We start from the raw sequence: 27431 nt of genomic DNA, 5'->3' as shown, positions 1-27431 counted from the left end.
TGTCTTGGGCACATGCTCTTTTAAGAAGAGAAGCAAGAGACCCTAATAATATCAATGGGCCCCTTCCATCAGCTGGTACTATGGCATGGATATTGTGGCAGTAAAGGGTCTTGAAAACCCACCTGAAGGAAAAGAGAGAATCCCAGAGTCATGGAATGGTTGAGATTGGAGATCACCTGGTCCAACCCCTCCTGCTCAGGCAGGGCCACCTAGAGCCAGTTGCCTAGGACCATGTTCAGATGGCTTTTCAGTATCTCCAAGGATGGAGACTCCACAGCCTCCCTGGGCAACCTGTGCCAGTGCTCAGTCACCCTGACAGTAAAAAAAGTTTTTCCTGATGTTCAGAGGGAACCTCCTGTGTTTCAGTTTGTGCCCAGTGCCTCTGGTCCTGTCACTGGGCACTGCTGAAAAGAGCCTGGCTCCTTTCAGTGGTGCCTGACAGGCAACCAGGAATAAGTAGGATGTTCTCTAGGAAATGGTTTTGACTCGTAGATTGTAAGACTCCAGATTCCTGTGTTCATAAAGCGCGAGATGGATGACTTGATCAAATTCTTACCAGGTTACTCACAAAGCCCAGCATTTAAGAAACAACAGGTCAGCTACAGACACTGTAACATGATGACCTTGTTTGAAAAGCAAACACACAAAAATCGGAGATACTGTATCCAATATCTTACTTCACAATAAACCAGGGGCTGCATGTTTCATTTGAAACTGCTTTGCTGCTTAGGATTTCCAGCAGGATCACTTGTAATGACACACTATCACTTCATGTTTCAGCATAACTGTTCTTCTTTCTAAATCAGCCACATATTCCTGCTCCAGCTATCTAAGCTTTCATTTTGAGCATATTAAAGCCATTAGCATAATTAACAGTAGAGGAAAATGTCAGGTAGCCAATATAAATTCTCTGATGTTGCAAATGGCGTGAAAACAACAGCTTTGATATATGTGACCTGCTCTCATTCATCTCAATGCAATATTAACAATGAAATATTAATTACGAGCATAATGCTACCTCATACATCAACATTTTAATCTATTTCACAGGTCACTTTTTTGTAAAAACGTGATCAGCTGATGGATGCAGTAGCAGATGTTATGGAAAGATGCAACAGGCAGCTTGCTGTTGTCACTGATGCTGTGGATCTCAAGCATTCTTTGCCAAAGTATAAATTACTTACCAGAAGGAAAATATTCTCCAGGTTTTGCACCGAAGGAATCAGCTGTCTTCTGTTCCCAAAAATCACAACCAGGTTACATATCTCTGTGTCTCTCAACCTACTGGTTCTCCCAAGAACATTTCCACAGGGCATCCGCAGTACAAAATTGAGTGATACCAGATTTACCTGCTGACCAACAACTGGTTTAGCACTGATTATATTGTTCTAAGTGATGGCACATAGTTCACTCGCGTCCAGCTGATGTCACCTGGCCCTGGGTTATTTGCTGACTCATGATGATCTATTTCTTAATAGGCAGTGTAAATAGGTGTTAGCAATGTAGCAGTCAAGCAGACCTACACAGCAGAAGATCTGTATTATGCTCTCAACACAGGAGCCAGATGTCTAATACTATATACTAATGGAGAAAAGTGGGGTTGTGGTTTTTCTTCCCTTATATGAAGACCTAACTTAAAAACATAAGCATCTGGTGGAATTTGCAAAAGAGCTGACGGGCTATCATGGGTACTGCTTAGGCAATGCAAAGCCCACAAGGGTACATCTGCAGCATCTGGTTGCCTAAATGCCTTTAAAGACCTGAAAAACTTTAAAGACCTGAATCTCAACACTGGAAGGTACATTTCTGAAGGCAGTATTTCCTGAGATGACTGTCATCCAATTCAAAGGGTCACGAACTGCAAAAGATGGAATTTGATGTTCCCAAGGCTTTGGGAGCAGGGAAGGAAGTGACCAGAGGGCTGCAGGGTGAAACAGCACCTAACCAACTCCTTGTTGGCTTCCAGCTTCAGAAGCCCCGCTGTGAAGAGCCTCAGACTAGGAAATAGGGCAGGAGCAAGAAGACTGAAAGCAAAAGAAATATTACTGTTTGGCATAGTCCTCCATCACATCAGAATTGGACAGCTGATTGTAATGAACGATGCCAGAAATTGCCTTGAGCCTGCATCTTTTCCAAACACAGTGACTGTGCAAAGAGATCAGCCACGGTTCTGTGAGGTGTGGACTTACAGGGACTCAGATGATATATCCGAATGACCAAGGCTGGCATCTGTGGTAGGGAAGCCAAGGTTTGTCTAGCTTAGAGGCTTTGTGTCAATCTGAGGACGTTAACCCCTCTCTAACCAAAACCTGGTCATGTTGTAGCTTTTACAAGTGGATTTCTCCCCTTTTCCATGTTCTACTGTAAGGGGAAAAAAAGCCAGTTCCAAGCTAAGCATTTTTTCTGGCTTTGTTCTTTCTTGACTAAGATAGGCACAAATGAGTAAGGAGAGCATGATAAATCACAACAGATTATTCTCAATAACTGAAGCAGAAGCCACAAAAATAAATAAACAAACAAATACATAAATAAATAAATCTGAAAATACAGAAGGATCCATTTATAAAAGCATAAGCCTCATTTGCACTGTTCATTGCTTGCTTCCATATGTAAGTTGTAGTGGGATGCCTTAAATATTTTCCATGCCTATTTATCTTACGATATTTTCATGGATCTAACCTCTTTTTTCCCCTCTGAGATATTTCTAGCACTGTGGCTGGAGAGCCCAGCTGGGATACAGCTGTGTACTGTCCAGCTTTGATGAGATATAAATGTTTTCTTTTGTGCTAATGTTGTGACATTGCCCACTGCTTTGGTTTCTTGAATGCTGGTGGTTAAAAGGCAGATCTGAAATCCCCAAAACTGCTCTTTTTAGTCAAGTGTTGCTCTCCTTTTGTATCAGCAGTTTCTAATTAAACAGCACCATCCTAGAGGAGCTAAAGATCATTAAAGGTCCACTCGGGGTGTCCAAGAATAGAAACACAATGCAGGTGTTGTTCCCTCATTGCCTTTTCAAAACGGACCGGTCAGTCCCCTCATTGATTAGCAATTGCGCTAAATGTCTTATAAAAGTCTGACCCTAACACTGCTAATACCTTCGGTCATCCAAATAAATTCTTTCAAACTTTCACAGTGGAAAAAGCCTTCTATTTTATGATTTTATAACCCTGTCATTAGCAATCTTTGAAACAGCATTCCACCCCCAGGTTGCGTTCTGTGGTTATGAACTTCATTTGATCACTGCCCCATCAATTTGACATTAACTGCTACAATTTACAACTGCTCTGGCTTTCTACCTATTATTGTCGTACCTCTGCAAGTGCAAAAAACTGCTGCCCAGGGGAAGTCTGAAAGAATGCAATGTCTTGTTAAAACCTGAAAGGGCAATGGGGGTGGGGGGAAGAACCTCCTAGAAGAGAAAACCAAAGGTTTGATAATGAATAATGCTTCCTTCTCTGCTGTGAACACGGGTGACCTGGCATGTAGACCACAGCAAAGTAGTGAATAATTCACTGAGAGAGTCATAGACCTCCTGGTAGACCACAGCATTGCTTTGTCTCACAAATATGTTCTCCCACAGAACGGGGCTCGACAGGATGTTTCAGTCTACAAATGTTTAAACAAAAGGCTGGTGTGACGGGGTATGCAAGGAGAGTACCAGGCATGGAGCAGGCCAGCCCCCATGACTATTTTTCCATTAGCAGTTGATTGATAATTCTATAGGCACTGCACATAAAGGCAATGAGAGAACGGCTTTGATGGAGCTGAGGCATACAGCTCATGTCCGATTTCTAACCCAGACAAAAACCCAATTCCACCCTCAGACAGGGACATTTAAGCAGCATTAATTGTCTGAGCTGAAGCCACAGGAGCATGGACATTTTGAGGAGCAGCTGGAACCCAGGCTGATTTCCTGACCTTTGTGCTCATAAAAGGAAAAGCATCCAAAGGAGCGACTGGGGCTGGAATATGGTCCCAGTTTCCATGTGAGTTGCTTTCTTTGCTTTTGTGGGTTTCTCAGCCTGAGAGACAAATCTGAGGCCAGGTTGTTTCTGGTTTAGTTTGCAAAAGGAAAAAGACTCTCAAGTCACTGAGCACTATTCAGGCTCAACCTCCTTCCATCTCTGAGCCCAGGACTGTGAATATGGGCCTGGGTCCTGAAGGAACAGGAGAAGAGCAGTGCAAAACCCCCTAAATCCCGGCTCTGATCTGGGTTTCAGTGGTGTTTGGGAATAAAGCTAGCAGACACTTTTTGTTAACTTCGATATCAAACTGTTTATAGAAGCTTTTTGCCATTTCTCTCTTGTTTTTCCATCTTTGTAGCCAGAAATATTTTGAGGCTAATCTCATGGTATATCTGAAGTTTAAATTGTTTGGTCTGATGGGGCTTCTGAGTAACTCACTTCTATATCCAGATCCTCTCATGTTACCTTACTCACGCTGAAAAGGATCTTTTGATTTCATTCTGGTTATTTCCAGCATATAAGCTAGTTAATGTCTAGCCTGTGTCTTTCTTCTCTTATCCAGACGAGCTGAGCTATTCTCAGGCTCTGTAAATTGCAGAAGAATCAAGCAACTATTCCTGTTCTCCCTCCTGATTATCCCCTCCTGTTGCACACCTTCCGTAGGTCTGTTTTTCTAACATACCAGGCAGTGCCTTGTCCTCTCACATGGTGAAGGACATGTCTGATCTGTCAGCTCATGTGCCAGGAGGAGGACGACCAGATGCTAAGATTTTAGTTTAGGACCATGTCCTTTGGGCATGGGGCAATGAGGCAGAGGACATGAGTTCTGCCCATGACTTGGCAACTGCTATGTCTGGCTCGGGAGGTCACCAGGCAGAAGAGAGACTGCAGGTTGGCACCGTGCTTCAGAAGTGAGCAGGATACCATCCTCAGTGCATGGGAAGGGGAGGCAGGGGCCAAATGCAGGACTCCCATGGTGTGCACGGAGCCTCCAAGGGAAGGAAATCACATCTTGAGTGAGATGTTGTCTTTCAGTTCCCTTCCCTCTTGGCACTGTTTCCTCAGCACCACTGGTACTGGGTGATGCTCAGTATGACTCAGTTCCACATCATGCCACAGAGGAAGAGACATGGCTGTTGTGATTCTATGTCAAAAAGCTTTCTGGCTTTTCTATTTGCAGATCGTGGACTGGTAAGAGTGGGGCAATTCGTTCTGAAAATGGCTTTCCAGTCCATGCAGTTCTGCACATGCCTGCAGAAGTCTCTTTACTGAAATGCTCACAGTAACCTGGTTTTACAACTGACCAGAGAATTATTTTAACTGTTTTCCAAACGGATAATGTTCTTGATTTTCACTGTATGCTGCAAAATTGTCTAAAAATTTCATTTTTAAAATGAAGCCATTTTGGTGTAAGTGACTGCAGAAAGGTGGCTATTCCACCTTTTTTATGGTGCTTTTAACTCTCAGATCAGACTGGTTCTTCTCCTATTTAGTAAAGCCATAAATGCTTTATAATATCTGATATTTTTTTCCAGATTTTCATAATGATTTAGTCATCATTTCAACTGGTTAAAAGGGATTTTAGAAGCTACACCTATTACTTACAAGCTTCCATTGTAATCTTATTATTTTTCCAACAATCAAAGTCACATGGTCTCCTGCAAATTGGCTTGTGGAACACCACTTTTTCAGTATCTTTTCTATTATTTGCATCTATTACATACTACCTTCAAGCTGAGAGGAAACTTTAAAGGCACACAACTAAAGAATCTTTGTTTATTATTTGGAAAAGCTTGAATGTATTTCCTTTGGCCAGATTTTACTGACTGTGACTGGAGAACTACATGTCCCTGTTGTTTCTAGTAAATAACCTTTAAAATACAATTTTCTAACCCGTAGCAGATAATAGCAGATAACGCTGCTATTGGTATCAAATAAGCCCTCATATTTTCCCAATCGATGGATGCCTGGCAGCTTCTATGAGAATTTTATCTGAGAACAGACTTACTTATTGTTCAGCTTCCAAGAGCAGGACTTGCAGGCGGGATCCTGCCGCTCACTGCCTCCTGTTTTCTGGAGGGGTCTGGTTTGGCTCCCAGCTCCCACTGAAATCCAGGGGAGCCAGGAGCACTCTCAGCCTCTCAGAAGTCCCTCAGGGCCTTCCCGGGCCTGAGGCCATTGTTTTCAAGGACTGTTTCGACAAGCTGCGTGCACCACCAGGATAAGAGAGCGGCAATCCTGCTGCAAGCAGAGATGCTCTGAGAGTCACTGCACAACACCTCCTGCAGATTTTAATAGGTGTCCACCTCCTTCAAGGGAGACCATTACCAGTGCCGTACAACTCCAGTGGTTGCTATGCTGAAAAATTTAAACCTGCTTCTTTATCAAGGTGTTGCCCCTGCTGTGCAGGCGTCACTCTCTATCGCTGACCTGTTAATGAGACTTTATCTATTGACAGTACAGATCAGGCTCTGTTCCCATGGTGCACACTGAGAGGTGCTTTCCTTCTGCAGTTACCCCTCGGAAACAAGACTGACAGAATCTAACCCTTTGCCCCATAAAAATTGCATGTTGTTCTGAAAGTCAAAATGCAAATAATTCATGAATTTTGTAAACATCTCTAAGGGAAGAGAAAAATGATAAGCAGAATTGGAGTCTGCTATTTTTACCCGTGTGCCTAGTTGATTACATGTCATTCTTCTCACACAGAACTAAGTATCTTAAATGCAAATAGCCAGAGGTTGTTGTACGTTTTTTGCCCTTTCCACAGCTGTTCATTACAGAGCTCAATAGCAGCTGACAGCAGGTGAATATGTGGATGATGGGCCATGGATATATTCTGTTAAATAGAATGAATAAACCATTAAATGATCTTATTTCTTGATATGCCTGAATGCAAGCTGCATCTACAAGCAAAGCAACGTTAAATTCTGTATAGCAAATCCCTCTTGTATTTTGCAGCACATCAGTCATGCAAATTTTATGCTATAATCTTTTAAGCAATTACAACCTCCGTTTATTTTTAATGATATAGAGTATCCTTTTTCTTTTAGTTCTAGACAATTGAAATAAGGATGGATGAACCTGGAATATTAGACTACTAATACCTGCCTCATTTTGTAAACTGCATTTGGTGTTTTATATAACTTGTTTGACCTGGGTAGGAATGAGTGACAATGTATCTTCCCTTTTTGAGAATCAATATCTTTGAAAGTCTCTAATACACTAATTTAGCCATATGTCTGTATGACATTGCTATCATAGGATTTGAGAATGATTTGGAGAGTGCCTTTTCAGAGTGAATGCATATTGCATGTATCTAACATATATGCATGGATACAATATAGACATAAATTGCACGTTTTAGGCAAAAGGAATTAAAAGATGAAAGAAATTATACAATTAGTCCTAAAGCATCATCTCCAAAAAATAACCACAATATTTTGACCACTTTCTGATCTAGGAATCTGATTCTGGATTTGGAATTGTCTCTCTTCAATTTACAAGTTTCTATTTTCTATAGAAAGTATTACTGCAGATGTAGCTCTGCTCTCCCTGTTTGCTCAAAAACAGTAGCTCCAGGAATGCAGGACCTCCAACTCTTTCCATGGCACGTCGTCACAAAGGCGTGATCCTCTGCCAGCCCAAAGGCTATTTGGCCTGGGCTATGACAGCATGGGTTTTTGGAAGGCCAAGCGGATCAGGGCATTCCACTGTATGAGGAAGAATTTAGAGGGAGAAATGTAAGACCCGGCTGAGTTGGCAACTCCACCTGAGGGATGGTATCACTGCACAGCTATTGTTCTACCTCCAAATGTGGGGCTGGGAAAAAAAGTGACCAAAGAGCATTAAAAATTTAACCATCCCTGCCTTCAGGGGCACTTGTGCCTCATTGCTCATTCTCCCTCCTCATCTTGCTTACGCAGCAGAGTTTTTGTCTGGACTCCAAAACCTGGGGAGAAGCTTCGCTACCTTCACAGAGACCAGCGTGGCATTACTCACCCTGGAAGCTGCAGGAGAAGACATCCGTCTTGGATTAGTAACGCCTGCCTCTGTGAGACTTGCATGAGTATTGTGAAAAACAGGATGAACTGCAAAAGTGAGCAATTCCAATAGCATTAGAGGCCAGGGAGAGCAGAGGGTATTTGATAGAGTTGGGAGATTTCACATTCCTTCCTTGTGTGCAAGCAGAAAGTGGAGTTAATATTTTGTCCTTCAATTCAGTAAAGCTCAGATAGAGCAAGATTTACTAAAATCAAAAGTATAGGGCCTATGAATCACAAGCTCTAGTAAACCAGAGATATCTTATCCCACCGGCCCACATGAAAGTCAGACTCCAACTCTCCATAGCCCACTGCTATTATATTTTGTGTGGAATTAGGTTGCATTGTACATCTGGCCTAATGCTGTTTTTTTGCAGCCAACTGTGGACCAAGAGCAGGAGAGAGATTTAGCTAATTTTAATCCTTTGTTTTCTTCCAGCTTCTGGAAAGATGCTGTGTGCTCTATATTTGGAGTTTTCTTTCTTTAGAAAATTCTTCTGTTCCCAGCTTCCAGGGAGCTCGTTTTTCTAGTCACACTGCTGCAGTTTGGCCACAATTTTGACCTAATGTGCTTTAAAGGACAGCTGTGCCATTTCTTTTTAACAATTGAAATCCATGGAAAAGTTACCTGAGGAACTGTCACAGGTTTAAAGGCGTGGGTTTTGCTATTAGCAGAATTAAAGAAGCCTGGCAGCGGAAGCATTTAAAATAGGGTGATAACAAGATCTGAACAGAAAGGGCAAAAAGAAAAAGTAACATGTAAGCTACAAAAACATAAATTAGATAAGATTTATATATTAAAACATATTTTAGTGATGTACAGAGAAGTTGCATTATAATGAAAAGCAGATACAAAACCAACTAGCTATATACAATACTATAGATTTGTGCATGTAAGGACTATCATAAAAAATGAACATTGAACTAAACCCAGTTGAACAGACCAGAAAACAAAGAGCAGCCCTGTCAGCATACCAAGTTTCAGTAAGATTAATCTGTGTTGCAAGTGTTGTTCCCAGTATATCTCTCTGCACTCATCCATCATCTCCCTCCATGAAGCCAACATGAGCTTGTGGCCTTTTTGCTGCCTAAGGCAAACTGGTGTATGTGTGCTTGTGTGTAGATATAGATTATTTGTCCAGTCCCCAAGCCAACAGTCCTCACACAGTTAATAGCCAGCAGGACATTTTGCCGTCCTCTCACTGGGAATATCCAGGCCTTCGCCTGCTCTCGTATTCACCCTAACGAACTTCAGCTGCTAAAAAACTGGTCTTTTAGAGTCCCAGACTAAAATTGGTAGGAAAAACTGGGCACTTCCAAAGGAAGGAAGTATTTTAGACATTTATTTTAAAACTATGGAAGAGTCTATGTTAACTACAGAGGAAGCCTAAATGTCTAGCTCGAGCTAGTCACCAATTTGTACATGGTTAACATTAAGTAAGGGAATTTGGTGCTTAGAAAGGCACATCCAAACCCCACTGCACACATCAGTAGCTGCTACAGTCCACCAGAACCTGTCCATAGCCCGAGTACTCGTTGGACCAGCGCTTGAAATCCACCATAGGCTCACCAGCAATTTGTTCTCTCTCTCTCGCACACACTGGCTGTGCTTTGAAATCATCTTAAATTAACTTGCTCCCTTCTTTTTCATAAGAATGGTAACTCATAGTGATACTTTTCCAAGCCCTTATATACAGCACTAGCCTCAGCTCCCAATTCCCCCGTCTATGTGGACAGAGCCCGGAGTATGCCCCACGTCCACAGCAGAGACGAGGGAGAAGTGGGAATTCTCAGCCCCCTGTCCCTGTGTGGTGCTAACTTCTTCCTCCCTCCCCAGATTTCCTCTGGTGTCATCTCTGATGTCATTACTAGCACAGAGCGGGGCTAACACATATCTCACAGGAATGTTGTGGGCGTTAATTAATAAATGCTCATAAAATGCTTGGAAACCTTCAGGCTGAAAAATGTATAAAAACTTTCCTATAAATATTGTTCTTATTTTCTGTATCCAGATACTGTGTCTCCAGAGGTCTCCGCGATTTTAAAGTAGGTCAAAATTCGGTTCTTAATAAGTTGAGTTGGGAACTCCGAAATTTTCCTCCAGACACAATTTTGTACTGCTTAAATTAAGAAACATGAGGCCCACTTCCCTGCACCCAAACGCACTGCGCAACAGCTGAGGACAGCAATGAAGAGACCAGAAGATGTGCCCCGCACACCCAAGCAAGGTGCATTTGCAAGCCAAACGTTGACCTCGAAGTGTCAACCCACCCCATACTAACGCACACCTGGGTTTCCATGGGCTTCTGCAGTTTTATCACTTGGCTCCCAAACAAAAAGCATCCATACGATATATCATTTGCATTCAACTCTTCCTTTTGGAGGAGCCATGATAAGCCAAGTGGATGGACACGTTTGATTCACACCATCTAACCGGGCAGAACACGAGCTGTTAAAATTCTCCATATGTACCAACTGGAATGGCATCAACCCCTAAAAGAAATAAGTGGCATTATGCTTTTCCTTTCCATTCTGTAGCAGCAGACACGGCTGAGACGTAGGGTGTTTCCTGAGGTTAATGATAACCTGAGGTTAATGGTTTCTGGCTGAACTTTAGGCCCTCGGCTCCCCCTAACCTGTCATTAATCCCCAGGAAATGCCTGAAACCAAGCGTATTATTTAAATCTGGCAGCAATTAATTTATCTCTGGACCTTACAGATGCTCATATTAAATTAAAAAGAGGATGATTTATGGAGAGCGCCAATAATGTCCAGATCTAGGCAAAGATAGATGTTATCCTCAATATTTAAAATTCAAGTTTCCTTTTTCACTGTCATTGGCTATCAGCTGTATTAAAGGTTTTTATTTAATTATTCTAGCAAATAGGATCTTTTCCCTAATTATTCCTTTTAAAAAACGTTTTATCTTGTATATCCTGCCAGCTGCATCAAGATTTTATCTTTTTTCCTCTTTAGGAGTGTTTCATGAACATTGTTCACTGTTGCAACTGAATCAGAAAATAAATCTATTTTTAGCAACTTAGTTTAAAAAGAAGCAATCAGAACAAATGCAGTGGCATGTGTAAGAAATAAGAATTATCCTCTCACTCAGCAGTAGATCTACAAGTCTCAGACAAAATAACAGCTGTGATTTTATTTCCACATATTAAGAAGATAGGCCAAAAACACAGTATAAAGTTGTCAGTTTCTGGAGAGCCAGAAGGTGAAGCTGTACATCGGTTTCTATTCTCAGTTTATCTCTGGCTTCTAGGCTGAGGCTGCCAACAGTGTGCACACTCTCTATTAAGGCTTCTGAAGCCTTAGCAGAGCTTTCAGTGATGTGGTTTGGCAACAGGTACCACTAAATCAGAGACACAGGCATCAGTACAGTTGGCTCCGTAATTGCAAACAACAGCCATAAATCCATTGAAACTAATCCATGTACCAACTGAAATAAAAACCTTAATCTCGCCTCCTTTCTGTTGTTCAGCTTTCACTTTCAAGTCTTATCACAGCATAGTGCCATTAGCTCTACAGATAAAATGGAGGCTTCCAGACTCCTTAAAATCTGAACTTCTGCTGTAAAAACAGCTTAAGAAAAATATTCTGGACCTTCCGAGTTAAAGGTGAACTGCAAGGGGACAAAAATCAGAGCTGTGGGTTTTTTCCTTCTTTGCAGAGAATTCATCCAGTAATTTTTTTCATGATAAGATGGTTACTGAAAAACCGCACTTTCTGTAAACTGATTAAACCAATTCCCTACGGAAAAATTACTGCCTGCATTGCAATATGAGCTCTACTGATACACAGTATTATTCCTCTTAGAGAATAACAGGAACAATCTCACATGTGTATATGTGGTCACACATCTGGCTTTGTGCAGCATTAGCACTCCCTTTCCTGAAATCAGTATCTCCTGGATATTTTTTTCCTTAACAGCCTTTTCTCACGTGCTCGTTCTGATGCCCTCAGCAGTTTCTGGTATAACCCACCCGTGGAGAAGAAGACGGGGCAGGTGCAGTGGTCGTGTTATTCTGGTAAGGCTCCTCACTGAGGTGGGTCTCAGCCCCAGTGCTGCCTTCTCTGAAGGCGTTTCTACCACTGGTAACACCAGTCTGTACACGTGGGGAGTACACGTACACTGCTGTACACATGTGTCCATGAATACTGCTATGAAAATTTCGTGTGAGAACTGGAAGACAGACTTCAGCCTCCTCCACTGACACATGACTCCTTCATGTTTGAAGAAAATGATCTCTCTCAAGATTCAGTGCAGAAAGTGTTCAGAAATGCTTTTTTAACCCACTTTTTTTTACAAGCTTAGTTTCACACAGTAGAACTTCAGCATCTCTTTTTGTTACAATATTTTGTCTTCATTGTGAAAATATCGCTATATGTGTTCCAGCCACAGATGTTGCCCTGTTTAATAATAACTACTTAAAATACATATTCTGCAAGATCATTTCCTAATTGCTACAAATGGGTTACAGAAATATGGCTATAAAATGCCAGCCAGGGAAGGCAAGGGCAGTGTCTGCCACAGTTGTACCTTCCTCTTTCCCGCACAGTCATGTACAGTGCACATTTCTTCCAGGATGCAATCGAGCAGCTCATGAGCTTCAACAGTGCACTGGAACCTCCTGTTCCTCCTGAACCTCCTGATACAAGCGGTTCTGGGTTTTTTCCCTTAGAGCAGTCAAAATGTTTTAACCATTACTGAATAATTGAAGTTCCCACAAATTTTAATGAGCTAAAGAAAACATATTTCTACTGTTCCTCTAATCACTTACAGCCCAATCTATATCCTACATCATTTAGGAAGGACTTTGCTATGCACTTCACTAATCCTTGGTGTGAAAGGTATAGAATGTGCTATCATGCATGTTTTGTAGAGATATCTTTATGGCAAGAGTCAAACTCAATGATGTTTACATTCTGTTTGGTAAATGAATACTATTTCAAGGAAAAAGAAGCCAAATATCAAGCTACGGCTACATTTCTTATGGTCTCCTGATTTTCTGCCTTCTGGTATACCTAAATCCTCTAAATATGAGCTACTGAATCAGCATTTTGTATCTCAGATGTAATTGAAGCTGTTCAGAGGACAAGGATTCCATTTTGCTTTAAATTTCGAGGTTTCAGAATTTGTTTTCACTATTCAGAGGAATGAAAATAAACCCCTCGAACATTTTTGCAAATGGAAATTGTTATGAAATGTCTGTTTCTGGATAGAAAACCTGATCTTTTCAGCTCAAGTTCTTTCTCCTCTGGCCATAAATGACAAGGGAACCCCAGGCAAAAACTTTCTCAAGAAATGTTTGTCAAACCTGATATGTTGATACAACATTTTGGCTTTGATGAAGTGACATACTTCATTTCACTGAAAATATTCTGACCAGCTCCAGATGTCATTGACTTATTTAAGCTATGAAAATGATTCATTGTGAGAGTCTGAATAAACCAATAAAATCATAGAGTAATACACGGGAGAGTCTGAATAAACCAATAAAGTAATAGAGTAATGCAATGTTCTTCAAATCAATAGATTGGATCTGAATTCTTGTCTTTATGTATGGGATAAATTCATAAAATACTAACAAATTAGTACAGTAGAAAGGATGTTTATGTCCATCCAGTATAATCTCCTGGATAATATTGGCCATTTCCTTTAGAATTCTGAAGCCATAGGAAAGTAAGGTCTGAATCCAACTTTCTCCCATTCTGAAAAACTAATACATTGAACACGTCTGAGAAAATTGTGTGTAACATGTTCTTAAAGTTTTCTAATAGAAGAGAGTCTAAAATTTCCCCAGATAGCTGTTCCTGTATAATTAGGATATGGTGATCATTGAAAATATTTTCCTACTACCTAACCCACGTCCTATTGGTGAAACCTCAGCTAATTAGTTTAAGCCAAACTTTACTTTAGAGGACAATTGATCATTGTCCTCAACTGTAACAGTTCCAAGTATACTTCACATATAGTGAAACTTTTCAAGGTCCCCACTTGTTATTCCTTTTTCTTAACTCAATAAAGCATTTCTTGAAATGTTTCCCAATTACCTGTGTTTTTGAAACTCGTCTTTTTGAAGAGAAAGGCAAATTAATTAATTTTATGAAATTATTTCTGAATCATATTCATATTTCCTGATCAGTCATTTTAATACTTACATAACCATATATTCTAGTATTTGGGTTGTATTTTCTCCATCAGGTTCAGCTACTGCATCACCTTTAGCAAGGGGCCTCAACCTCCATTTCAATAAGAGGAAGGTAGTCAAATTATCCACCAGTTCACCGCCTCTGACTGTCGTAATGTTATCTGGTATTAAGTGGAGCTCCGACCACCAGCATATGTCATGCAAGCCTTTGCACAGCCACCAGATGCAGAAAATGTAGGGTGGCTAACTTCTTGCGAACTTCACACTTATCAGGGATTGGAAATCCCTGCCTGAACTAGAGCTTTGAGTATCGGCTGTGGAATTTCCCGAGCCATCTGACAAAGTGCAGGCATCACATCAATAGCTCCTGCCAAGCCATAGCAGTGATCCAAACGCCATTTCCTTCTTAGTGTGTCAAGAAGATTGGTGTGTTATCAGCCCAAACTAGAGTTAAACCACAGAGATGCAGAGCAGAAGTGTGACCATGAAAGCAACGTGCTCAAGTTTCACTGTGAACAGAAAAGAGGGGACGAATAATCATTTGTTTTGTTTTCAAAACCAGAAAAGACCAAGACTTGCCACATTGATTTTATCTCAAAATCTATAAACAGAAAATGTGGCTGGGCCTTAACAAGGCTCTACTGCAGTCAATCAAAGAAGATAACTTTCATAATTAATTTGGGATGTTTGCCTAATTAATATAATTGCAGTATCTATTTGATCCAGAATTGATGCAATTTGGGTGGGGTTCAAGCACCAATAGGAAATAAAGCCCAATTCTTAGTCATTTCTCTTGGGAACAGGCTGTCCAAGCCCACATAGATCACAAAATCTGATTCTTATTGTGTTCTCCTCAAGAAGACTCCTGGGGCCAATGGAAACATATGAGGTTTCATATCAGGTCATTAAATTGTCATGCTTTGTCCTTTGATTTAATTAAAATCTTCTTATTTATGCAGACTTCTGTGCTGCAAGCTGAAATGTAAATGAATTATAAGATGAATGGTTTAATATAACATCCGCAATAGAAAAGACAATTCTATATTTCTTCTTACCTGAGAAGCTAAAATTTGATAATGTATTTCTAACTCCACACAATCATCACTTCTCAGTGTTCAGAATAACTGCTTGTTTTAGAAAACTTGAAAACATAATTTATAGTTTCTGTACTACAAATATTCCCTAAAAAATTATCTTCCTTTTTTCTATCCACCAAATGTTGTTTAAAATGCTATGCAGTTTAAGGGACTGAACAACATCATACAGATCATTTTGATGTTTTCATATTTCGCCTAAATAAGCACAAAAGCTGACTGATACTGTTCATAATTCAATATCCTTCTTTTTTATTCCTTTGGTGAATAGGAAAACACTTAGTCCCATGGCTATAATCTACTTTTTAATATCCCACTAATGATTTATTATAGATGTCTCTCAGGAAGAAGAAGAAGATTCTTCTGCATTCTTCCTCTGCTGACTTCAGCAACCTAATCAGACATTTTATTTTATTTCCACTGATACCACTAAGTTCTAAAATCTAAGAAAAACATGTGTACTCCTTGATACCACTGGAAACTAACATCCAACACAGATGTTTGCATTCTGCGCATTTGCATTCTCCATATGTATTCTGTTTTAAAAATCTCTGCTTAGTGTAGATGGCAACCTACTCAATTACTCTCAGAGTATTTTGCTCTTCTAGACATAACATCTGCAATTCAATTAAATATTTAATCTATTTTCTTCCTATCATTCCAGGATATAAACCTTGATTCTGCTAATCCAGTGTTGATGCTTGTTTCATTGTGAAAAGGACATTCTGAAATTCTTTAAAACAATGCAATACTTGAGAAGTTAAAAGAAAATAGAATATTTTTACTTAGGAAAAGCTACTATGGGATCATATCAGTGATTGCTTCATAATCACAGCTTTTCCCTGGCAGGCAATTAGAGAAGATCATATATGCTGGATTTCTCTGAGGGCACTGAAATGCTTAGTTTCTGTTCCAGTTTTGAGTAAGAAAAAAATTAACAGTTCTACAGCTTACAGTTCTGTGAACAGTTTCCGTTTTTCATCTACTTTTTATATCATTTTGTAATAACTTCTGCAAGAACAAGTCATTGCTTTCAAACAGTGGATTTGCAGAAAGACATCTCACATGAAGTGCTGTGGAGTAGCCCAACACTAGTCAACCTGCAAAAATGGCCCATATTTCTACAGATAGGCTAAGAAATGCCTACTTATCCCACATAAATGCTTTTGCAGGCTATTCTGCATCGCACTGCCTTTTATAAGACCTTGTCATTATGGTATCTGAGCACATTCAGACATGAATTAAGTGACAGCATTAATCTCTGTTGCATTTTCTTTCATTCTCTGTCATTCCTTCCTCATAAGGACAGCACTGCACACAGTAGAGGACCTTTCTCTTTCAAGGTCCCTCCGCTTAGTGTGTGTCCAGTGCTTGTATGAGTCCAGTTACCCTGGCAAGTCAATGCACCCTCTCCAAGGAGGTCCCACTGCTCCAGGAGGTGGTACTCGTCTGTTGGCCCGGGAAGTGCTGAAGAAGTATGGCTGCCACTCACAGTCCTCCCTCGGGACATCCTTCGGGGTGTCAGCCCCAGGCTGCTGAGGGCACTCAGTGCTTGCAGGAGCAAGGCAGCAAGCACAGGGAAGAGCAGGAGCACAGGCGGCAGCCCTGGGAGCTCTCTCCTGGCAGAGGTTTCCGGACGCTTCCATGGTCACCAGCTCCGTGCTGCTGCTTGCTGCCTTCCCTGGGGACCCTCTCCCAGTCCCTTCTTTGAGGTATCTCAAAGGGTGGCTATAAAACCCGGGCTCTGTCTTATATCAAGATGATTAAATTTTGGAACTCACTATCTGTACAGCTGCCCAGAGCCAGACTCCCTCTCCAAGCTAACCTTGAACATGGAGTGGTTTAGATACGAGTTCTGCACCCCAAAATTGTGTGTGTCCTTTGTCTGGAGTATGTGCTCCCTACCCAGCCTTACCTTTTTTCTTCCCCTCGTTTGCATCATGCTTTTAGCTTGCTAGACCAATGCACTTTATGCTCAATGTACAAAGGACAAATTATTCAACCAAACAGCTCACAGAGGAGACAGCTTGTGACAATAGCATCAAGTGTTGATACCGAGGGATTATTATTTTATGATAGAAGCTAGAACAGATTATTTTTTGTGAAAGAAAGTCTGCTTTCTCAAATGCATAAAGTTTATATAATAGTCAGAAATTGGCCAGTTCAGCAGATTTTATACACATAAAGGTTATATGTAATATTTTATGTATAAATGTTCCAAGTTTACTCCAGTGTAAAGCTTTCCTTTAAAGAGTAATTCTCACCCCATAATTCACTTTTATGATTTTCTTAGGGCTTTAAGTGTAAAAGCTCAATCTGGTTTTGTTTTATTCTTTAAAAAAAAAAAAAACGCACAGAGCAAGTTAATTTTTACATTGAATCTGCCAAAGGCACGTTGTCAGATCTGAAGTTAAACATGTCGCTTCTGCAAACACATGCACACACACACACACACGCACGTGCATCCAGATACACGACAGCTTTTTAAGGCTTAATGACAATAGAAATATTTTCACGCGAGTGGAAGAAGGGAGGCCCCGACTGGAGCCGATGACTGCAGCAGGCTGTGCTCATTCTTGGGCTCCTCTCCAACCCTCCCTCAGGCCCTCCTGTTTCACATCTAGTGTAAAGATGTTTCTCTCCCCCAGACAGTTTCTCACAAATCTGAAACTCAGGCTTTCTGCCAGATGCTGGATCTTAGGCTGAGTCCTTTGCCTGACCGTGACCCTTTCTGTGTCCTGTCCCTTCCTTTCAGTCTCAGAGAGCTGCAACAGGCAGCAACAGGCAGGTTCTTCATTTGTTCTTCTTCTTCCTCTCCTGTATACGCAGAGAGTGCTGGCTCCTGCTCAGCCAAACCATGTCCACACATTCTCAAGTGTTTTAATACGACCCCAAAAGAGAGGAGTTGATAAGGCTAAATGAGGAAATAACACGTTTGGGCTGGGATGTTATCAGACCACAACGCAAATTTTGAGCCCTCCCTGGATGCATCAAAGCCAAGGACGGGGCTGCTTCTTCAGGAGAACGGTAAAAATGACTAGCAGGGGTGTCTGCTTCTTCAATCTTCCTCTTTCTTCGATTGCTGTCCAACTTTCAGACATACCGTGCAACCAACCCCTTTTTGTCCCCCAATATTCTATTTTAGACAGAAATTACTCCCAATATTTTCTAGGATCTAAACTATACCTGCTCCCAGAATTGCAAAACCAAAGCCGTACATGGTTTGCATTACCAGAACTGACTCCACTAGGATCTCGAATCCTAATACATTTTCTCCCCATGTAGAGTGCGCTGTACTTGGGAGCTGCAAGGATTCCTCTTGCATTCCACTTTATATTTTAAAATGTTTTAACTCATGTACGTGCTGCGAAAGGGAAATGCTTTTACCATCAGGATGCCATATGAAAGTGTTTAAATCCCCTGCTCATCCACACAGGGGTTACAGCACAAATAATGGTGGCAGCCACTCCACTGTCACTCCCTCCAGAGTCACTACCATCTTATTGCCATGACAATTTCATAGTGATGATGCTTTATAAAGTAATGCTTCAGGGTCAGGCAGGAATGTGGTCCCAAGGTTCATGGCACTGCACAAACACAGAGCAGCTTATAGGATTCCTGCTGCTCTTGACCACGTTACAGTTTCTGGTGTGAATATTCCTCAGTTATTTTACCATTTTTCTTGACAACCACATTTATAGAAGTGGACCTAGTTGTGTAAAAGTCAGTTTTACTAGGAAAACAGAGGTTTTTCAATCAAATGAGATATGCCCAACTCACATGGGGCAGTCATTCAGACTGACTATCAGAAATGAGAAATAAGCATCGGTCTCATAGGATTGCAGAGGATTCCTCAAATCACTTAGACCCACGATTATCCATGCTGCTCATATGTTGGTTCACTTTTCAAGTGCTCTCTAAGGCAAACGCCGGGTGCAGTTCTGGGGATAGTTTACTCCAGGAACTTCTACTTACTATGAGAAGTTTGGTTCCCAGCAAGACACGTAGTACATGCTCACACATGGGCATACAACTGATACCCTCAGTATCATCTTATAAAAACACAAATCTGAAACATTGCCATCACATTTCAGGCTTTTTACACTGAAAAATCATAAGTAAAAATATGTATTTATGTGTACACATGTGCACACACACATACACATGTCTTAGGGTCACAGATATGCCCCTGGTGCCTATATGCACTCAGCAGCTCTGCTACAGAGAAACTGCCCCAAAAGAGTGTGAGGGAGATCGCTCTATCTGTACTGTTTAGGCTCTGTTTGGTACCACCCTGAACTATTCTTACTGTCCTGGAAGAGTGATCTTTCCTTGGAGCACTTCAATTGCTCATTTGGTGATTGCTGCATATCTGCTAAACGAGGTGCGTGATCACGTCAAGAAAAACATATAAAAGGCACAGGAAAGGAAGTGACCTAAGGTTGCACAAGCATCTTAATTTTGCCATTTCCTAGCTTATGAGTGACTTCAATGTCGAATTTGTATTTTATTTTATTGTGAGACTTCCCATCCTCATTGTAAAGGTATTTCTCAGCTACAGCTCACAGAAAATTTGATTTGAAGTGCTCCAAAATGGGAGCACACCTTCCTTACATCTTTAATTGCTTCTGGATCCAAACCAGAATGACTGGATAGTTTAATGTGTCACCATAACAACAGCTGAGCACTTTGGTTTAAGTATTTTTTCTCTACTCTTTTGTTCAAAGAACCAGTAGCTGAGTCATAGATTTCGCACTCTTATTCTGAAACAGGCTTAATCAGACCAAGACAACCATTTCAGTCTGTTTGTTCATGGTGCACAATAGACCACAGGCCAAATGTTTCTTTGGTCCCAAGGGGTAAGTCCATTGAAGAAAATACTTTAAATGCATTATTATTATTGTGTGATCAGCAGAAATGCACGCTTCTGACAAAATGCTGGTAGCTTTCAATTTAGTTACCATTTTTTAAAGATTTCATTTCCATTCCTAGCAAATCTTGAATCAACATAAATAAATACATTTAAGCAACAGATTTCATATATCCGTACGTTCAGGGGGATTTGTTTTTCTAGTGAGCACACCCACATAGATTTTCAGATGAGCTTTAAAATCTTGGTTCCTTTACAAAAAATTCCTTTACTGGAATAAAATACTGGAAAATGTTTGATAACAAAACCTTTACCTAAAAAAGCTCATAGTGTTTGTAGTAACAGTCAGATATGTTTCATCTTTGAAGAATTTAAACCAAGCATAACAACAAATAAAGGTAGGATTCTTAGTTTTAAAAGCATTACAATTGTGCTTAATCTCTTTGATAACCACGATTTATTCATGTAAAAAATATAAAATTAATCACAAACCTCTGTCACAAATTCCCTATAGAACCCTCTTTGCATAACTCACATTTTGGGGTTGCAGACAGCAGACACCAAGGCTCACGTGGAGACCAAGCTTCTACTTGCTTCTCCAATTCAGGTACTGAAGTATACAAATAAGGTTGAAACACAGTGAAGAAAAAAATCTCAAAGATACATGACGCAATATAATTTGGAAGAGGTTTTCAGCTTTGTCAGATACAAACATCAGGATTAATTTAATGAAGGAGGTAGTTCTGCCATAGTCTATGAATAGCTGTATGCGTCAGAAGACTGGGATGCAAGACAAAACATTGGCCAATACCAAACAAAAGTGAATGTGTATCACGCCCTTGTTTATCACACCACTCCTTTTGAGTGGCTGCATAACACAAATAATTTTTAGATTTCATGTTAGTGATGTCCCTGGTGATATAAAAAGCCAGCATAACATCCTGAGTGCTGGAATCTTAAAGCATTGCTTATGCCTTTGAAAGCTCATTTACATTAGTCCAAATATTAGGTGTAGATATCAGTCAGTGAACTTCTTAAAGACGTTCTCTAGCATATTGTGAATGGATAAGATGTAGACCAGCTCAACACAAATCCTCCTTTGGTCTCTCTACAGATGAGACCACAGCTGAACACCTGTAGAAAAGATTATGTACAGATGTCCTCAAAGATTCAAACAAAGGAGAGCATTAAGGAAAACAAGGTGCTGTGAATTCAGGAAACTATATGTGGATCACTACAGTCGCCAGAGCACTGCAAAAGTCAGACTAATTTGTCATCTAGAAAGCCACAAAAGTTAGATCTGTCAAATAAATGTGAACCTCTGCCAGCCCTTATCCTGTTTCATGACTGGAAATAACATTTGATTAAGTAGCTGAGAAGATAAATTAATTAAAAAGTAATAAAATAGCTTGCAAGAATGTAGCAATGGTTATCCCAAAACTGACTGTGTAGATCTAGAAATGATTTACACAAATAGGGAACATTCACTGCCATCTTTCAGGGGTAAGACACAAACTTTTAAACAGCACATGGCAACACGGGTATCCACAAGCATTTCCTCAGACAGGCCAATTTGCTCAAAATTTTGAGCAAAAATATAAACTCCTGATTTTGAAAGAGTAACTGGATTTCTAGAATACATTATGCTGTTTTGGGCCTGCACCTAAACCCACTTTCAATCCCAATGTTAGCTTGTGCCCACACTGCTCAGACATATGTCCCTCATTTGTGCCAGTACCACTCCTTTTATCTCCACACCTTGATATGATTGTCTACTGACTCATTGAGAAGAGTGCTCAAAAGTTATTCTTCTGAAGTATTTATTGATTTAGTGGCAATTTAATTAAAAATATTTCATCTCAAACATTGTTGTCTTGTTAAAGTAGTTGAAAATATAGGACAAGCTTGTCTGGCTGAGCCAGAGCTTAAATCACCAGGGACATATTGAATTATGTTCAACAGATCTTTAGAAATGTTGGTGAGATCTCCATGGAGTTAATAGATTCTTATCTTTTCTAGAACAACTAAAAAAGATGAACCAATGCAGAGGAAAAGTGATCCAATTTCAAAAAATGATGCTCCAGATATTCTTCTCTGACAATCTAACTACAAATTCCTGCTCTGCATGCGTCTCCTTGTTCATATAATACAGGATGTTATGAGGCTGTCCACACTAAACAGTGTGAGTGACTTTGGTCGTAGAATAACGAAGTGATCCAAACTCCTAAAACAAACAAACCAAAAAAGATGGAGTCGGTGAACTCCATTCTTCCTCAGGAAACCCTTTTGAGGATGTCATGCAAAGAGTTTCCATGGGATACACCAGCAAATCTCCCAAAAGTGACTGTAGAAGACCCATCATATGGACTCAGTTTTACTAGTTTATGCTAGTAACTTCAACAGGACCAGACTGAAATGCCTGCACATGGTCATCCATTCCGTTTAGCTATTAGCAAGCTCCCTGTGATCTCTGCCCATCACAGCTCACACTCTTCTCACATGGGTGGGGTCCTTATGAAGGATTGTTCCTATTTGGCAACATGGGGGGAACCACCCTGTTTTGAGGGGAAAAACACTATGACTTGAGCTGTGCTGTGTTGTTTGCCCTCAGAGTGCCAAGGGCCACTACTCAATGCCCTCAGAGGCCATGGTCCATTTTATTCACTAGAATAACCATAAGTCACAACCCCAGACCAAATGCCTTCCATAGCTGCTGAAACACAAATTCAGCATCTTGGTTTTTATTGTTGATGTTTTTGGTGGTGTTAGTATGCAGAGAAGCACAAGGCGTAATAGGGGAGGTTTTCCTACTATGCCCTATTCCCATAACCTTCTTCACATTTTCTTTAAATCCCAGGCATGCATTTCTCTTCATCATGGAAAATGTATGCTTAATTTAAGGCCCAAAACTGAAATGCTGCTTACAGTAATACTTTCTTGAGTCTTATTAACTTATGAACTCTTGGTGGGTTGCCCAGCACTCAGAGCAGCTTTTCTGTTATGTTCCAAGCTACATCAAAGTGTTTGTCTCAAGGGCCTGAGTTTTTTTTGTAATTTGCAGTGAGCGAAAGCCTCAAGAATAATTTTCTAATGTTAGTCATGTGTGCAATAACTGCATTTCTCTCTTTATGCTAAGCTTAGCAGTTCCTCTACACATAACACAGAGGGGAAACAGTACTTCAACGCCAGACGCAAGTGATGTGCAGGTTAGCTGACGTATTATGCCTTCTAGCAACCTTGGGAAGTCAGAAGAGGACCTCAGCCTTGCAGTGCAAATCTATACCCAAATCTGCTTCTGTTACAATGACTCAGGGTATTACACGAAGACCATAGCAGACTCCAGGTGACCTTGAAGGCACTTTTTCTTACAAAAGCCCCTATCATTCCCATATACAGTAGAACCACATCCATGAAGAGTATGTATTAATCCAAAGTTTGCTCTCTAGCTGGCAGCATTCATACCTGAAGATGAATCATGAACAATATGGATTACTCAGGTGTGCACACTTGGAATAGTGATGAACCTTCCTTAATTTCCTATAAAGCCAATTCGTACGACCAGCCCTTTTCCCCCAAAATACAAGAAGCCACCGCTGCAGAGTAAACACATTGCTGATGGGATTTGGAAGGCTTAGAGCAGCATATCTTACAGACTCCAACCTCTGCTTTGGCACATATTGGACAATATTTAGGTGATTAGTATCCATACGTTTCCTGAGCTGCGCAGGGCAAAATTTGCTTAATAATAGTCACTGTCCTGCAGAGAGACTCATGAGCTTCCCCTGATGCCTGAAGAAGTGGCTGCTTGAGTCAGGGATGCATGAGCACCAGAAAGCCCTTCTGCCTAGATGTGGATGAAGCAGGACCACCACTGCACACCGCAGAGCCACACGGTTTCTGTGCTCAGATTCACTCCTGCTCACACCCAGAGCTACCAGCTGGCATATATTTTGCCACTGTATTTTACCTCACCAGTTTCTGGAAAACTTAAGAGCAGGTTAGCCGATTTTAATTCTTTCTACTATTTATCCTTGTCCTGGCTGGAAGCAAAGCTCTTTTTTGTTAACCTTTTCAGATGCATTGCATGGCTACCGATACAGTGAAGACTTCAAGCAGCAGCACATAATGATGCCAGCAGTTCTGAACATTTATTGCCTCAGCAGGAGACTGCAAATCACACACAGAGAACCAGCAGCCCTCCTTTCGGCAAACAAGTGTCCTGCCTTCACTTCCCAAGGGATCAGAGCTTCTCAGCCTCTGGCCTCTGCTTCTTACAGAAGAAAACTACTTACATCTATAAACCCCAGAGATCTGTTTGACTAAAAGTGGTCCTTCAAAGCAACCTGGGGTGGACCTAAGTCCACAATGTGATTGCTTTATGTTCCTATATGGGATAAAGGAGTCACAGTGACCTTCTGATACAACTTCCAGATTAAGGGCAGATTTGTGCTAGCAATAAGCACTATGGACGTGGATCTGCAAACATCAGCAGGGCTTGCTTCCTAATGCATACCACAAAATAGATACAGACATGAGCTTGAGAGGAGTTCAGAGAGAACAATTTTACCATTTGTTGCTTTTTTTTTTCCTGTGGAGTAAGGAAGCGTGGTGATTAATCAGTATGTGCACAGTGTGGATGACGAGAAGACATCAGCTCCCTCAGGACAGAGAGAGATGCAGCCGGAACGTGCAGCCCCGTGCCTGGGGCAGCTGCGTGCCACTGCCCTGTGCTGCCCCGGAGACCTGCACAAGAAAACGCCGAGGTGCCATCCTGTGGACCTCCCTCATGTACCAGGGGATGCGCTCATGGCAGGAGGAGATGAGGTTACCTGTTCCTGATTTTCCCCCAGGCTGAGCATCCTGCACAATGCTCTGTAGGCAACACAACACAGAATCAGACCTCTCGGCACTGACAATACCCGGATTGGGTGAACTTTGAGTGTCAGGCTGAGCTTTGCAGCTTACAGTCAGCTCTTTTAGTATGTGCTGTGTAATTTTATGCTATGTGTAGTGTATTGTAATCCACTATATATCCCCTTTCGCATTGCAGCTTCAAAGAAACACACTTCTTATTTAAATGTAATTCGTTCACTTGGGGCTACAGGCAACCTTAAGCGACCCCAAAGGCAGAGGCAGGTAACGAAGACAAGACCTAATCCTGAAGCACGTTAATGCTGAGTTTTGTTGGGAATTTTTTCTGAGCTGGGATGAGAGGATCTGGCCACAAAGTGATTGTGGAAGCGCAACTCTCTCAGAAAATGTAACCTATTGAACTCTTCCCAATTAGTAATCAGGCTCCTTTCATTCTTCTGAATTACAAATACCAGCAAGAGAGGGAGGGAGACATCCACACCGATGCTTTACATCAATTAATTCCAACAGAACCTCAGAGTTTATGTATTATTAAACCTGCTGTATAATTATAGCAAAACCTCTTGCAGTGGTTTGTTAGATATCTTAAGTAATCACTTCTTTCCTACATCACTCCTTTGTTTCTTTCACAATTTTATCTGTCATTAAATAGTTCTTTTGTTTTTTTAAAATCTCACAGTTCTTTGGTACTGATTAGACATCTTTCGTCACTAATGTTGCTCTAACACCAGTAGTAATGCAGGACCAGACTGTGACCCCCTTACTCACAATAGCAAAAAGTTGCATGTACCTCTGCTGACTTCAGCGTAACCCCTTGTGTGAGCATCTGTTCACCAGTGGAAGGTGTTCACAACCTGGCATGGGATGTTTTCTTGGTCATTGGCACACTGGCATTTCTGATTTCAGAGAACTTTTGAAAAGATAGTGGCTTATTGCTTATTCTGTCCTTGATTTAAATCTTGACAGTCTTGTAAATAAGCACAGGTAAAAGAAAAATATTTCTATTAGCCCCATTTTATTGATGAGGAAAGGCAGGCAGAGGGATGATATACCACTTCTAAGCTTTGCTTCATAGGGATTTTAGGCATAAGATGGAAAGGGACTGCAACACCCAGTACTGTGGCTCACAGGCCATAAAGCTGATTGTCAGGAGACTACTGTCTGCAGCTCCTGGGCTCATGCCTTCTGAGGCCAGGATGAAATCCAGACCTAAGTTGTTCCTATCTATTATTTGTGTATTTATAGGGTGTCAGTCGCTGAAGTACTGAAAGGCCAGACTAGCCCGAGGCCACAGACTCAGCATCCAAACGGAGTTCAGGTCTCAGGAATTCTTCCGTCCCATTCCCATGCTCCGTCCCCTCCTCTGCGTGACATGAAAATAAAAAGAAAGCTCAGGCCACCATTATCTCCAGGGTTTTTTTATTTTATACAATACATACAAGTACAATGTCACTACTACCAGTAAGTATGGACCCGTTTCGTCCACATTTCTACAGGAATTTTATGATGCAAAAGAGCAGTGCTGCAATCATAGAAATCAGGAGACTTATTTCAGAATTGCCATGATAAGCCAACTGCATTCCCCTTGTTTGGAGTGGACAAGAAGGCGTAAGAGAAACAGTGGTGACAGAAAGTATATGTTAACATTCAGCACATCTCTGATATGCTCAGCGAAATGCTTGTTCATTGTCTTAATTCATTCTCATGCTCTTTTTTGTCCTGTTCAAGACAATAAAAAATGCAGCTTGGGAAAAGAGTGAGGTAGTGGAAGAAGGGAATGGTTGGATTTTTTTCTCGTACTCTTTTGTTGCCCTAAGTGATTACCATTTTCTAGTAATAAAAATCATGTTGTGAGCAGTGAAGGTGACCTTTTATACAAGTCTTGCAAACTACAGGGACTTGGGAACCTCAAATCAAAATCTGCTGGGGAATCTACACAAGTTAAGTCCTTTATTCTCCTCTTGCCTAATCCACAGTTAGAAACAAAGAAAGAGAACAGGGTTCACCTAATCAAGCGTACCTGACTGTATCTGAGTTAGTTATCAGTGGTCCCTTTACAGTTAACAGAAATAAATAGGCATCACAGATAATGAAGGCCAGGTAAATCTTACTCTAATGTTTCTTTCTCTCCACTAGTTATGTAGGGGGTTTGTTGGCTACCTTAAACATGGTTATCTCTACTAAAGTCCTATGAGACAAACCCCAGTCTGAGTCACCACAGCCTGATCATCTTTATCCTTATCATTTCTGGATTATGAACCGTTTAACACAAGGCATGAAGTGTACGACTCTTTATTTTATTTGCTTGCAATAAATATTGTAGCTTATAATTTCCCTGCCCTCTCTGAAGAGTTCCACCCTAAGGGCCCAACTCAGTAGGTATTGCTCAGCCACAATTTCTCTTTAATGAGTAAGAAACGAGGGCC

At 41.0% G+C, this 27431-nt stretch overlaps 1 long non-coding RNA gene across 2 annotated transcripts; it reads left to right on the top strand.

The window, feature by feature from the left end:
- Positions 1-3695: 3695 nt before the first annotated feature.
- LOC140657916 (uncharacterized) lies at positions 3696-11640 on the top strand. Of its 2 annotated transcripts, none has more exons than XR_012044552.1 (3): positions 3696-3986; positions 7895-8064; positions 10021-11640. It is a non-coding gene; the product is annotated as an uncharacterized lncRNA (long non-coding RNA). The 2 variants fall into 2 exon arrangements; XR_012044547.1 differs by having other exon boundaries at positions 7892-8064.
- Positions 11641-27431: the final 15791 nt, after the last annotated feature.

This window comes from Ciconia boyciana, chromosome 1 (genome assembly GCF_034638445.1).
Source record: "Ciconia boyciana chromosome 1, ASM3463844v1, whole genome shotgun sequence".
NCBI classification, from domain to species: domain Eukaryota; kingdom Metazoa; phylum Chordata; class Aves; order Ciconiiformes; family Ciconiidae; genus Ciconia; species Ciconia boyciana.
The sequence above is the reverse complement of the archived record's forward strand: the minus strand, read 5'-3'. Positions and strand labels throughout refer to the sequence as shown.